Consider the following 13,340-nt stretch of genomic DNA (forward strand, 5'->3'; position numbering starts at 1 on the left):
TTAGACGAGAAAGACATTTATTTTTCTCTCACCTAAACTATGTCTGTAGATGGTCAGTCCAGGGCTGGTTTGGCAGTTCTGCATCATCATCACTGGGGATATAACTTCCAACTCTCTGGTGTGCCATTCCTGGGATGCCTTTGTGTTTGCGAGATGGTTGTTGGAACTCCAGAAATCTCACCCACATCCTACCCCACAGGAAATCCTCTTTCTCTCTAAAGAAACTCCCAAGAATGTTTATGCCACACTTTCATTCATATCTTGTGGGCTAAAATGTAGTAACATGGCCACATCTAATTGCATGATAGGTGGGAAATGAAATTTTAATTCAAGATGATGTGACCAGCTAAAAAATTATTTGCCAGGCCATGGAGCCATCAACCAGATTTAACATATGATATCACTTCGCTAATTTGGATCTCTTCAAAAAATTTTTAAATTAAGAAATGAAGAGTTAGGCCAGATGTGGTGGCTCATGCCTGTAATCCCAGAACTTTGGGAGGCTGAGAGGGGTAGATCGCTTGAGCCCAGGAGTTTGATACCAGCCTGGGCAACATAACAAAACCCCGTCTCTACTAAAAATGCAAGAAATTAGCCAGGTGTGGTGGCACGTGTCTGTAATCCCAACTACTTGGGAAGCTGAGATGGGAGGATCTCTTGAGCCCAGAGAGTTTGAGGTTTCAGTGAGCTGTGATAGCGCCACTGGACTCTAGCCTGGGTGACAGTGAAACCCTATCTCAAAATTTAAAAAAAGAAGAGTTAAAAATATAGATAGACTCTACTTTCACCAAGGATATAGAAAGCTAAAAAAGTATTACTCCCACATAACAAGAAAAAGCCAGATAAACTACAACATTATAACTTTTCTTAAACCCATCTGAGAATTGAGTTTGGAGGGTGACTAAGCATCTGAAATTCAAGCAAAGACCGGCCCCTCTGAGAAGAGAGAAGATCCACACATTGGCTCCCCTGTGGGCAGAGCATGGGTGGTAGAAACATCGGGTGCCATATTAATAGGTAAGAAGAAGTCAAGTAAAATTTTTAATGATTTGGTAAAAGCTGAGTATGGGCTACAGTGACAGTATAGAAACCTTGGGATCCCAGACACCAGGGAAGTTCACAGTTATTGGTAGTTTCTTCTCCATGGACTTCTGTTGAGTGCTCACAAGAAAGATTGAGTCAAGGAGGGAGAACAGAAAGTTCTCTAGTTGGTTAAGACCTGAAGGATGGAGGAAATTGGTCCCTGCCACAGGAGACTTCTCCCCTATGGAACCAAAGCCATGAGCTATTGAAGGAGAAGCAGCCAACAGAGAGGTAGCACCACAGTGAGGACCCAGGGAGCTGGGGGAAGGGTCAAAGACAACATTCTTTTTATGCCAGGGAAAGGGGTAGGAAAACATTCTGAGTATGAATGCTATACCAATACAACCAGCAGCCTCCTACTGGTGGGGAAAGTGCAGGAAGCTATGTCTTGCACAAGACCTAAAGCAAAAAAGCAGAATTTGGCTTACAGTGGGGAAGAAAGGCAGGATCAGTAAGAAAGTCACACCTCTGAGACCCAGACACAAACAGCTCACCAGTTTAACAGAAAATCCTCTTCCTTCCAACAGAGAATTTCCCCTTCTGTCCCTCCCCCTGCCCCACAAAATCAGGCAAGCAAGCACTGAGTTACAAGCAACACAGCTTACTACTGCGGAAGAGACAAGACCATGGGGGGAGATCCTCCGTGTAGAGTGCATGCACACGGGAAGGCTGAAAGCTAAGGGTGGAGAAGAGATATTTAGAAAAACCCTCCAGCATCCAGCCCCTACACCAAGCACAAGGTCATACCAGAGGAATTTAAAGCCACTGGTTCACTAGTTACACTGAAGGTAACTATAGCAACAAAATCTCCTTCTCAGTTCCTGACCAGATTGATTCACCCTCCCTGCCCCACTAATAACCAATTTAAAAAATGTGTAAATGTGGCAGGGTGCAGTAGCCCATGCCTGTAATCCCAGCACTTTGGGAGGCCCAGGCAGGTAGATCACCTGAGGTCAGGAGTTCGAGATCAGCCTGGACAACATGATGAAACCCTGTCTTTACTGAAAATACAAAAATTAGCCAGGTGTGGTGGTGTGCATCTGTAATCCCAGCTACTCGGGAAGCTGAGGCATGAGAATCACTTGAACCCAGGAGGCAGAGGTTGCAGTGAGCCGAGATTGCACCATTGCATTCCAGCCTGGGTGACAGAGCAAGACTCTGTCTCAAAAAAATAAAAAGAAGTGTATCCATTTTCAGGCATAAGTACTATTTATCTTCATCTTTATTCTACACACACTGTCCAATAGTCAGTAAAAAAAAAAAAAAATTACAAGATATACACATAAGAAAAAAAAGCCAACCCATTATTAAAGAATGAATGAAACCAATTTATCTATTTTTATTTTTAACTTTTTAAAAATTTCAATAGCTTTTAAGGTACAGGTGGTTTTTGGCTAATGGAAGAATTATATGGTGGTGAATTCTGAGATTTTAGTGCACCCATCACCTGAATAGTGTACATCGAACCCAATATGTAGTTTTTTTGTCTTACATCTTTTTCTTACTCTCCCTGTTCAGAGGTTCCAAAGTGCAGTATATCACTCTGTATGCCTTTGTGTCCTCATAGCTTAGCTCCCACTTATAAGTGAGAGCATATGATGTTTGATTTTCCATTCCTGAGTTACTTCACTTAGAATAATAGCCTCCAGTTTCATCCAAGTTGTTGCAGACATTATTTTGTTCCTTTTTATGGCAGAGTAGTATTCCATGGTGTATACATACCACATTTCCTTTATTCACTCATTAGTCGATGGGCACTTAGATTGGTTCTATATCTTTGCAATTGTGAATTGGGCTGCAATAAACATACATGTACATTTTTTTTCACATAATGACTTATTTTCCTTTGGGTAGATACCCCGGAGTGGGATTGCTGGATCAAATGGTAGATCTACTTTTAGATCTAGATTTCTTTAAGAAATCTCCATAGTGTTTCCCATAGAGGTTGTAATAATTTACATTCCCAGCAGCAGTGCATAAGCCTTCCCTTTTCACTACTTCCATGACAACATCTATTTTTTTGACTTTTTAATAATGACCATTCTGGCAGAAGTAAGGTGATATCTCATTGTGGTTTTGCATTCTCCTGATGATTACTGATGTTAAGTATTTTTTCATATATTTGTTGGCCACTTGTATATCTTCTTTTGAGAAATATTTATTCATATCTTTTGCCCACTTTTTGATGGGGCTATTTTTTTTTCTTGCTGACTTCTTTGAGTTCCTTTTAGATTCTGGATACTAGTCCTTTCTCAGATACACAGTGTGCAAATATTTTCTCCTAATCTGTGGGTTATCTGCTTACTCTGATGATTATTTTTTTGTGCTGTGCAGAAGCTTTTAAATTTAATCAGGTCTCATTTATTTGTTTTTGTTTTTGTTGCAGTTGCTTTTGGGGTTTTAGTTATGAATTCTTTGTCTAAGCCAATGTCCAGAAGAGTTTTTTTAAGGTTACCTTCTAGAATTTTTATGGTTTTGAGTCTTAGATTTAAGTCTTTGATTCATCTTGAGTTGATTTTTATATAATGTGAGTGGTAAGGATTCAGTTTCGTTCTTCTACATGTGGCTAGCCAGTTTTCCCAGCACCATTTATTAAATAGGGTGTCCTTTCTCCAATTTTTGTTTCTGTATGCTTTGTTGAAGATCAGTTGGCTGTAAGTATTGGACTTCATTTCTAGGTCCCCTATTCTGTTGCATTTGCCTAAGTGCCTGCTTTTATACCAGTACCACGCTGTTTTGGTAACTATAGCCTTGTAGTATAACTTGAAGTCTTGGTAATGCGATGCCTCCAGATTTGTTCTTTTTGATAGGATTGCTTTTACTATTCTGGATCTTTTTTGTTCCATATGAATTTTAGGATTGTTTTTCTAATTCTGTGAAAAATGATATTGGTATTTTGATGGAATTGCATTGAATCTGTAGATTTCTTTGGGCAGTATGTTCATTTTCACAAGATTGATTCTTCCAACCCACAAACATGGGATGCATTTCCATTTGTGTCATCTATGATTTCTTCCAACAGTGTTTTGAAGTTCTCCTTGCAGGTATCTTTCATCTCCTTGGTTAGGTGTATTCCTAGGTTTGGTTTTTTGTTTTGTTTTGTTTTGTTTTGTTTTTTCCAGCTGTTGTAAAAGGGATTGAGTTCTTGATTTGATTCTTAGCTTGACCATTGTTGGTGTATAGCAGCGCTACTGATTTGTGTACCCTGATTTGGTAATCTGAGACTTTACTGAATTAGTTTATCAAATCTAGGAGTCTTTTGGAGAAGTCTTTAGGGCTTTCTAGGTATATGATAATATCATCAGTGGACAGTGATAGTTTGACTTCCTCTTTTCCAATTTGGATGCCCTATATTTCTTTCTCCTGTATGATTGCTCTGGCTAGGACTTACAGTAGTATGTTGAATAGAAGTGGTGAAAGTGGGCATCCTTGTCTTGTTCCAGCTCTCAGGGAAATGCTTTCAACTGTTTCTTATTCAGTATGGTTTTGACTGTGGATTTGTCATATATGGCTGTTATTAATTTGAGTACTTTATTAATTTGAAAATGTATTAAGTACTTTCTATGCCTAGTTTGTTGAGGGTTTTTTTTTTTAATCAAAAAGTGATGCTGGATTTTATCAAATCCTTTTTCTGCATCTACTGAGATGATAATATGGTTTTTGTTTTTAATTCTATTTATGTGATGTATTACATTTATTGACTTGCATATGTTAAACCATCCCTGCATCCCTGGGATGAAACCAACTTGATCACAGTGTATTATCTTTTCGATGTGCTGTTGGATTCAGTTAGCTAGTGTTTTGGTGAGGATTTTGCATGTGTATTCATCAGGAATATTGGTCTGGAGTTTTTTGTTGTTGTTGTTATGTCTTTTCCTGGTTTTGGTATCAGGGTGATACTAGCTTCACAGAATGATTTAAAGAGGATTCCCTCTTCCTCATTCTTTTGGAATAGTTTCAGTAGTATTAGTACCAACTCTTCTTTGAATGTCTGGTAGAATTCAGCTATGAATCCATTTGGCCCTGGGATTTTTTGTTGTTGTTGGCATTTAAAAAAATGTACTGATTCAATCTCGCTGCTTGTTATTGGTCTGTTCAGGGTTTCTGTTTCTTCCTGATCTAATGTAGGAGGGTTGTATGCTTCTAGGAATTTATCCATTTCCTCTAGGTTTTCTGTTTTGTGTGCATAGAGGTGTTCAAAATGACATTTTTGTGTGCATAGAGGTGTTCAAAATGACATTTTGTATTTCTGTAGTGTGGGTTGTATGTCTCCAGTTTCATTTCTAATTGAGCCTATTTGAATCTTCTCTCTTCCTTTCTTGGTTAATCTAACTAACGGGCTATCAATTTTGTTTATCTTTTCAAAGAATCAGCTTTTTGTTTCATTGTATTTTTGTATTTTTTTGGTTTCAATTTTATTTAGTTCTGCTCTCATCTTTGTTATTTCTCTTCTTTCTTCTTCTTCTTCCTCCTCCTCCTCCTCCTCCTCCTCCTTCTTCTTCTCCTTCTTCTTCTTCTTGTTCTTCCTTTGAGACAGAGTCTCACTATGTCATCCATGCTGCAGTGCAGTGGCATGGTCTTGGTTCACTGCAACCTCCAATTCCTGGGTTCAAGTGATTCTCATGCCTCAGCCTCCTGAGTACCTAGGATTACAGGTGCCTGTCATCATGCCTGGCTAATTTTTGTATTTTTAGTAGAGATGGGATTTCACCATGTTGGCCAGGCTGGTGTCGAACTCCTGACTTCAAGTGACCTGCTGTCCTCGGCCTCCCCAAAGTGCTGGGATCACAGATGTGAGCCACTATGCCCAGTCTAACTGTATTTTTTAAGATTTCTTTTTCCCCCCTTAAGGATGTGACTTAAATGTTTATAGTTTATTGTAGCCTAATTCAGGGGTGAAGGCTCTGTATGCTTTCAGGAGTGCTTTCAGGGGTGAAGGCTCTGTATGAGTTCCTTGGTTATAGAGTCTTTGGATGACGGCTTTTTCAGATGCTGGTTGTAGTAGCACTGTGCTCAGTGTGTGAGCAAGTTCACTGTCTCCCATAGGATTGGAATGACAGAGGTCTCTTTAAGCTTATCTCATTCCCCCATATTATGTACTTCTTTCTGTCTTTATTTTTTCCCCAGTATTTTATTTACTGGGTTGAATAGTCCAGGTGTCAGACCAAAAGGGGAGCTATCCATGGGTGAAAATTGGCTGTGGCTAAGGCAGGTGGGTAAATGCAATAACCGATGATGGGCAGAGGTCCCTGCCTTGACAGAAGTGGCTGGGGGAGTTCTCAGTGAAACATGCTGAGGTCTTATCAGAAGGAAGGACTGGAGCCACCTCAGCTCTTCTGCCAGGCCAGCAGGAAAGCTATCCACCTCCCAGACACACTCTTGACCCAGTGTTCTGGCTAGTCAGAGCAGGTAGGCACCTCTACTCATCTGCAGGAATGTTGGTGTTCCAAGTAGAGAGGAATTGTGACTCTGTCTCTTGGGCAAGCCTGCACCTGGAGGGTGCTCCTCCCGTAGGGATGCAGTCACCCTGAAGTGTTCCAGAGAGGCTGTCCAGAGGTGCAGCCACACTGAGTTCCCATGGGAAAAGCCTCAGCTGTGTTTGCAGTGGTGAATGAGGTGGAAAAGAAATCCCCCTCTCCAAGGCCCTTCACAAACACCAGCACTGCCTGACTCGTCGGGGGAGAGCTACAGATTTTCCCTGCTGATCCCAGTACTGCAATTGTGCCTCTGCTGAAGGAAACTTCCCACCAGCAGAAAGACCCGGGACTCAAGGCCTGCCACCTGGGTTCTTTTGTCCCACAGGGTGTTCCCTTGAAGGGGTGCATTCCTCCTTCCTTTAGGAGTGGGAGGCCCTGAGAGCCAGACTACTGTGAATGCTGTTACTCCTCTGGGTCTAGCCACCCAATGTGGCTGCCACACTGCAGCCTGCTACTAGGGAATATCTGCAAGGGATCCAGAGTTGTGACCTGCCCTCAAGTCTCCCAGCAGCGGGTGCCAGCACCAGCTCTAATAGGAGTGGCAGGGGAGTGATGTAGACTCAGAGATTCCTTGGTTATGGATAGTCTTCGTGTATTGGCTTCCTCAAATGCCCATTTGGGTAGTAATACATAGGTCACATGGGCAGATTCAGGACCTCCTGGTTAGCCAGAGTGGTGCAGGCAATGGTGATGGCTGGGGTCACACACAAATTTTCTCCTTCCTGGGCACAGTGTTATTCTACCTGCAGATGCTGTAATGGACTGTGTGAGTTGGCCTCCAGCCAGGAAGTGATGCTTGCCAAAGAGCACCAACTGTAGCAGAAGTGATGGGATTTGTGCTTGCCTTATGCTACTCAGGGCTGGTACTTTGGATAAACAGGCAATGGGTGGGGCCATACAGCTCCGAAAAGTGTCTGTCCTTTGTGCTCCTAAAAGTTTCTATCTTTGGCTGGGCGCGGTGGTTCACGCCTGTAATCCCAGCACTTTGGGAGGCCAAGACGGGCGGATCGCGAGGTCGGGAGATCGAGACCACCCTGGCTAACACAGTGAAACCCCGCTCTACTGAAAATACAAAAATTAGCCCGGCGCGGTGGCGGGCGCCTGTAGTCCCAGCTACTCGGGAGGCTGAGGCAGGAGAATGGCGTGAACCCGGGAGGTGGAGCTTGCAGTGAGTGGAGATCGCACCACTGCACTTCAGCCTGGGTGACAGAGTAAGACTCCGTCTCAAAAAAAAAAAAAAAAGTTTCTGTCTTTTGTGTTAAGCTACCAGGGTAGGTGGTGGGCAAAGCCAGGTGGGGGCTGGGTCAGGCAGGTCCATGTTTTGACTCTTCACATGCGGTGCTAGCAGTGGCCCCTGTGGGAGCTGGGGGGTGGTTCTCTGGCCTTTGGGATAATGTTCCAGAGAGGAGCATAACTGCCTCTGCTGCACAGGAGAGTTCATTCAGGGAGTGGGGAGTAACAGGCAGCGGTAAGCCCCACCCAGCTCCCGTGCACTTGGCAAGGCAGATCTCTTACCTGCAGTATTCTGCTAGCAGCAGCCAGCTAAGTTCCTGGCCATCTATGCTTAGAACTCAAAACTTCCTTGGACCATAAGCCTTCCCCTGCAGAGACAAGAACCATGGCTTTCAGGCCATGCCCCTCCCAGTCTGCCTGCACAGCTCATTTGCTCGTGGCTGCAGCACACTTCCCATTCACTCCTGGGTTCTGGCCAAGGGAGTTCTTCCCCACTTGAGGTTATATCGCAAAATTCATTTGGAAGCTTCTTTTTTTTTATTATACTTTCAGTTCTAGGGTACATGTGCACAACGTGCAGCTTTGTTACATATGCATACATGTGCCATGTTGGTGTGCTGCACTCGTTAACTCGTCATTTACATTAGGTATATCTCCTAATGCTATCCCTCTGCCCTCCCCCCTCCCCACAATAGGACCTGGTGTGTGATGTTCCCCTTCCTGTGTCCAAGTGATCTCATTGTTCAATTCCCACCTATGAGTGAGAATATGCGGTATTTGGTTTTCTGTTCTTGCGATAGTTTGCTGAGAATGATGGTTTCCAGCTGCATCCATGTCCCTACAAAGGATATGAACTCATCCTTTTTTATGGCTGCATAGTATTCCATGGTGTGCATGTGCCACATTTTCTTAATCCAGTCTGTCACTGATGGACATTTGGGTTGATTCCAAGTTTTTGCTATTGTGAATAGTGCCGCAATAAACATACGTGTGCATGTGTCTTTATAGCAGCACGGGGAGCTTCTTTTAATTAACTCAGGCAATGGTTGCTGCCTGTGTAATTTGGCAGACTTTTCTGAGATCTCCTGGTGGCAGAATAAGGAATGGCTTCCCTTGGTCCATGCTGGAGACTGGGAGTGCACGCAAAGTTCTTCCTGCTGCCATTTGTGCTTTTATATTCCTCTCCACTCCGAAAATCAGTTCCAGTGTTGGGTAGGGTTAAGGCCTTTCCCTGTGGCCTGGATTACCAGGTTCCCTGGTGGGGATATATACCCTGGAGGCAGTCTCTCCCCCTTTCACACTCTAGGGACTTACAGTTGTGTGTATTTTTTTGTTTGTTTGTTTGTTTTGATTTTTTTTTACCTAGCTCATGCCATAGGTTGCAGCCCGCTACTTTAAAAAAATAATCTGTGGGCCAGGTGTGGTGGCTCATGCCTGTAACCCCAGACTTTGGGAACCCAAGACAGGTGGATCACTTGAAGTCAGGGGTTTGAGACCAGCCTGGCCAACATGGTGAAACCCCATCTCTACTAAAAATACAAAAATTAACTGGTGATGATGCATGCCTGTAGTCCCAGCTACTCGGGAGGCTGAGGCAGGAGAACTTGCTTGAACCTGAGAGGCAGAGGTTGCAGTGAGCCGAGATTGTGCCGTGCCACTCCACTCCAGCCTGGGTGACAGAGTGAGACTCCATCTGTAAAATAAAATAAAATAATCTGTGGATTTTAGTTTTCCTGTTTAGTTCCTGCATTGTTTCTTGGGAAAAAAGTCACAGTGTGAATATCTACAGGTTATTTTGTCTTTCCAAGTGGGAGAAACATGCTAACACTGCCTCCAATTTGTCATCTTGGAGAATAAAAGCAATTCTAAAGGCTATCTAGATGTTGAAACTATCTGGTAATTTAAAATAACTATGATTAACATGTTAAAGGCTCCACTGGAAAATGTAAACAACATGTATGAATAGATGGATTTCAGTAGAGAGATCAAATATATGAAAGAGTCAAATTTAATTGATAGAAATAAAAAACAAGGTAACAGAGATGAATTATGTCAATGAGCAGTTCAGGAGACTTTACATTGCTGAGGAAAGAATATATGAACCCGAAGACAGGTCGTTAAAAATTATGCAAACCAAAACACAAAGAGAAAAAAAATAAAAACCCCAGAGCACCCAAAAGCTATGGGACAATATTGAATGGTCTAACGTAAGTGTAATTAGAATACCAGAAGGAGAGGAGAGAAACAGTGAGGTAGAAGACATCAACTATATTACTCACCCCAGTTTTTCTTCTTGAAGCTAACCACTTATCCTAAAGTGAGTGTGTATTACTTCCATCCTGTTTTAATACTTCTTAGTATAGCTAAATGTACTACCAAATATGTGTATAGATTCAGACGTGAATGGGTTTGAAGCAATGGGATTGCTTTTGTTTTTAAATGTATATAAATGGCATCATGTATCCTTTTTTTAATTTACTTTTTAAAATTAAAAATTAACATTCATTAATTTTTACTGGGTGGTATCCCATTATATAGTTTACTTATTCCCCAAATGATAGAAAAACTGGTTTTAGTTTTTATTATTATAAACAATGCTGCAATAAACATATTTACACATGACATTGTGAACATGTGAGTTTCATAATATATTCCTCAGTGTGCAATTCTGAGTTGAGAAAAAGCAATTTTTTTTTTTTAGAAGAGTCTCAGTCTGTCACCCAGGCTGGAGAGCAGTGGTGTCATCTCCACTGCAACCTCCACCTCGCGGTTCAAGTAATTCTCCTGCCTCAGCCTCCTAAGTAGCTGGGATTATATGTGCCTGCCACCTCACCTGCGTAATTTTTGTATTTTTAGTAAAAATGAGGTCTCACCAGGTTGGCCAGGCTGATCGCGAACTCCTGACCTCAACTGATCCGTCTGCCTCTGCCTCTCAAAGTGCTAGGATTATAGGTGTGACCACCATGCCCCACAAGAAAAAGGAATTTTCAATATTACTATTGCCAAATTGTTCATTAAAGTGGTTAAACTGATTTACACCTCCACTAGCAGTGAATAATAATTTCTAATTCATGACATTTTCATAAACACTTAGTATTATCAGACTCTTAATTGCTGCTAAATTATAGGTGTAAAATTATTGTTGTTTTAATTTACATTTTCCCTGAACATTTTATTTTTTATTTATTTTTATTTTTTTGAGACAGAGTCTTGCTCTGTCACCCACGTCGGACTGCAGTGGTGCCATCTCAGCTCACTGCAACCTCCACCTCTCTGGTTCAAGCAATTCTCATGCCTCAGCCTCCCAAGAAGCTGGGATTACTGGCATCCACCACCACGCCTGGCTAATTTCTTTTATATTTTTAGTATAGAGACAGGGTTTTGCCATGTTGGCCAGGCTGGTCTCGAACTCCTGGTCTCAAGTGATCTACTCACCTTGACCTTCCAAAGTGCTGGGATTATAGGCATGAGCCACTGTGCCCAGCCCTGAATATCTTTTTGTATCTTTATTGGACATTTACGTTTCCGTTTATGTAAATTCCATGATCATATTATTTGCCCATTTTTAATTGCATTGTTTGTCTTTTTCCTATTATTTTGTAAGATTTCTTCATCCCAGTTGATTAGATATTCTTATCTGTGGCTGGTCTTTTATTTTTGTTATGAGCTCCTTTTTTTATACAGATATTAGAATTTTAATTTGTAAAATTGAACAATTGTTCTCTTTGTGTTTTTGCCGCCTTATGAAGTGCTTTTTTGCTGTAATATCATAAAATTACATTTTCCTCTATTTTCTTCCCAAAGTGCTAGAAGTGTTGTTTTTCACATTTGCAAGTTGTTACACGTGAGATAGGGTCTCATTTATCATTTTCTTCATGAAGCCAATTGTCCTGGTACTATATTTTCAATTGTGTTTTCTTTCCCCAGTGTTTTCAAATGCCACTGTTGTCTAGTTTCAAGTTGCCATTTATATGTGGGTGGGTCTATTTTTAGGCTTTTTATTCTGTTCTCTTGGCCTGTTTTTCTGTCTTGGTGCCTCTTCTATTTTCTTCACTTAACATTATTTCTTAGGAATATATGAGGAAATTTAGAGGTGGCCCACAGTGTCTGGACCACTGAGAGAACAGCTGTAAGAACTAGAGTGTTTATTTTTCTTCCTTTTTTTTGGGCTTTATTTTTAATTGACAAATGATAATTGTACATATTTGTAGGGTATAATGTGATATGTTGATACATGTATGCATTGTGGAATGAGCAAATCAGGCTAATTTTGAGGAGTTTTGATTCCTGATGAGCTTACTGGGCATAGACTGGAGAACCAGAGACTACTCCAAAACCTTCTGGAACGCCGCTGTCATTAAGTATGATGAGCAAGCCACATGGCTGGTGCTGTGAGCGTGATGATAGGCTTTGGGGAAAATGAAAGGGGAACTTCAGCCTGTTCTCGTCCCATATTCTTTCACCTGAAAGTTTATTTGAATTATTGAAATTCTTACCATAGCTTAGATTATTAAATATTAAACCTTCTGATGGAAGAGGCAACATACTTACGTACCAGACTAGGGAATTGTTTTAAAGAAACACAAATGTTCCCTACTTTTCTTTTTTCTCATCCGGTAATAACACGTGAAGGTGGAAGAAATCTTTGAGGTCATCTAGTATGGGTCGCCTGGATGGAATTTTAAGAAGTTTGTTTTACTGATGTACTATGTTCTTATGACAGTTGTGGAGGAAGAGCAGGAGTCATTTTAAGTCAGAAGAAAGTGATTTCACTGATACTCCCTGGCTAGCTTGACATTTGTCTTCTGAAGTTGGAGGGTCTAGGGCAGCTCTATGACTCATACCTGAAAAGTCTAAAATCAGGAGGCCGTGGTTGGAGCTGTTCCTGCCTGACAACAGAGTGACAGGTGATGGCTGTACTCTGAGCTGCACTTTCACTAATGATAGGCCAAGATGCCTGTTTTTAGAGCTGTGGAAAGGAAGATTTGATATAATATAAATTTATATTATTCATATTACATTGGACTACTCCCAAATTATGTAATTATTAGGTTATTTGAGATTTTATGCAGGAATAGGGAAGAAACTGCAGAGAAAGTTTGAAGGAGTGGGGAGAAATAATAAAGTAAGTTTTCTTTTTTCTTATATTCCTTTGGGTCCTGCTTAATGAAAACACTGGTTAAATACGAATCTTCAGGTCAGGTGCAGTGGTTCACCCCTGTGATCCCAGCACTTTGGGAGGCCAAGGCGGGTGGATCACCTGAGGCCAGGAGTTCGAGACCAGCCTGGCCAACACAGTGAAAACCCATCTCTATTAAAAATACAAAAATTAGCCAGGCATGGTGGCACGCACCTGTAATCCCAGCTACTCAGGAGGCTGAGGCAGGAGAATGGCTTGAACCTGGGAGGTGGAGGTTCCAGTGAGCAGAGATCCTGCCACTGCACCCCAGCCTAGGTGACAGAGTGAGAGAACATCTCAAAAAATATATTATATATGTATATGTGTGTGTGTATATATATACACACACACACATAAAAATCTTCAGA

The sequence above is a fragment of the Macaca nemestrina genome, chromosome 7 (assembly GCF_043159975.1).
Source record: "Macaca nemestrina isolate mMacNem1 chromosome 7, mMacNem.hap1, whole genome shotgun sequence".
In the NCBI taxonomy this organism is placed as follows: Eukaryota; Metazoa; Chordata; class Mammalia; order Primates; family Cercopithecidae; genus Macaca; species Macaca nemestrina.